Below are 2,316 nucleotides of genomic sequence, written 5' to 3'. Positions count from 1 at the left end.
ATCCTTAAATGGCGAGGCTACTAGCATAGATGGCGAAGTGGTAAGTTGTGGAGTCGAAGCATACTCCTCCATCTCATTCTCTTGTTCAAACAATTCAACATCTATCACCGTCCATCGTTTAAGTTCAGGAAGATATCCAAATTTTAGATGATGTGGAAATTCCACAAATGGTTCTACGATCATACACTATGCGGATTCGTCTTCTTCCTCCACTTCTTCTTCTTTACAAGGTTTTGTCTGAAACGCTTCTAACTCCTCTTGCGAATTAAATGTAGGAAGTGAGGATTTGGCAATTGTTGCCTTGATTTGTGCTAACTCCCACATAAACTCATGACCGATTAATCCTTTTTGATGGAGTTGAACAGAAGTCTCATATTGCCTGGCTAGTCTTCTTTCGTTTTCCTGCATTAACTCATCTAAGCTTGGTTGATAACTTGAAATAATCGGTAAATAACCCATGCTGGTTCTCATCAATTGCTCCATACTCATATTCTTATCACAACTCATTCCACAATAAGATCCTCCACATGTTTCACAAATCCCTAGGTTTCTCAACATATCCTTCATAGATATATCTCTAAGATTCGACATTATGCTTTGAACCTAGCTGTAATCACACCACGGAAAACAAAAAACCCACAAAAGAAAAGAAAAGAAAATAAAGCAAGTAACTTTCGCGAAAATTAATTCTCACGAAAGGTGTAATGACCCGTCTTTTTTCGTTTACTTTCCGTTTAATTATTTTAAAGTCCGTTATTAAATTATAACATCACCCGTTAATTTATGTTTTTAAAATAAATTCGTTTAGTTAATTCACGCACCCGCTTTTAAACTCGTGCTGTGGTGGTTCACGGCGGCTTGTGGCGGCGTTCATCAAAAAAACCTCAAAACATCACCAAAATTTACGAAATTTAGCAGGAAGCACCATTAGAACCCGGTAAACATTAACCCATTCTCAGATTTTACAAACAAACACCAAAAATTCCGCAATCGATCAAAATCAGTCTCAAAAACTCGAAATCAAAAAATCGCTATAACTTGAAAAATAATTTGATTCGAGATCTGAAACTTTGAGTATATAATCACTAAAAGATTTCCAACCTTTCTATTTACACACTTTTCCTTAACTTGGTCTAGATCTCAAAAACACATAAAAGTCAACAAAAGTCAACTGTGAGATCTAAAACGATTTTTCTGCAAAATTAACGTCTTTTACCTTCGATCCAATCACTAGCTCGGTTGTACCAGCTCTGATACCAATTTCTTGGTCCGATTAAGGATCTTTAACAACCATATTCGAGCAAAATCAAAGACGAAAGAGATAAACACGATGAATCAAACATAAATCAATATTATTAATATAAACGTTACACTTACAATTGATTTTAACGGAGAAACATCGGTTGGCTAGGGGAGATCGAGCATGATCTCCCCTATACACAGGATCATCAAAACGTGGCTCTCCAAATTAGGGTTTAGACTCTTATCTCTTAACCCTAATGTACACATGAACTGGTATTTATAGGCAAACTGGCATTAACCCTAATGGGCCTCATTCATATGAATGGGCCTCTAAACATTATGGTCCAACTGTTACATATGCTCCTGTAACTGACCAGTTTATGCGTATACATCAACTAGGTGTACAATAAAATAATAAACGTTATTCGCCCACCGACGGTCATACAAATTTGCGTCAACAGACCTGAATGGATACTTCAAGTCAAGGATAACATTGAGTGCAATGTTGCAGCCTAGCAAAGTCGAACTCCTTACCTCTCGCTAAGAGAGGCATGCCACTACCAATTGAGTTACAACTCAATGTTATAAACCATAGTATAGTAAATCCTTGCAGAAAAGAAATAAATAGAAATGAAGAGGAATTTTCGTAGGATTGGTGCTCGGGTATGGGCATCCGAGATCACAAATATTGGAGGTTGAAGGTACTTTCTCTTGCATTTCGTTGGTTCTTCACATCAAACGCAAAGTTTTTCTGTGAGTCGTTTCGTGTAAACTTATTCACTCAAGTTAGGCACACATATGGTTGTCCAACCCACATTATTGCTTGGAGATGTCTGACGTTTGAAGGTGCAAGATGATACTACGATGAGCTCTTTTGTTTCAAGAATTAGTTTTAGTTGATTCTTTCTTTATTTGTTTTCATATGCCTTTTCGGTGCCTTCTAGGCTATAAGCTTTGACTCTCATGTGACGATGGTATAACCTCGTGCACCTATTTGTACTGATTATTTATCATCTTGTTGATAAATCATTTATTTAAAAGATTTTTGTATGAATAGCCTTAAAAGCTATCCAT

The sequence above is a fragment of the Rutidosis leptorrhynchoides genome, chromosome 2, assembly GCF_046630445.1.
Source record: "Rutidosis leptorrhynchoides isolate AG116_Rl617_1_P2 chromosome 2, CSIRO_AGI_Rlap_v1, whole genome shotgun sequence".
NCBI lineage: Eukaryota > Viridiplantae > Streptophyta > Magnoliopsida > Asterales > Asteraceae > Rutidosis > Rutidosis leptorrhynchoides.
Note: the sequence above shows the minus strand (reverse complement) of the source record.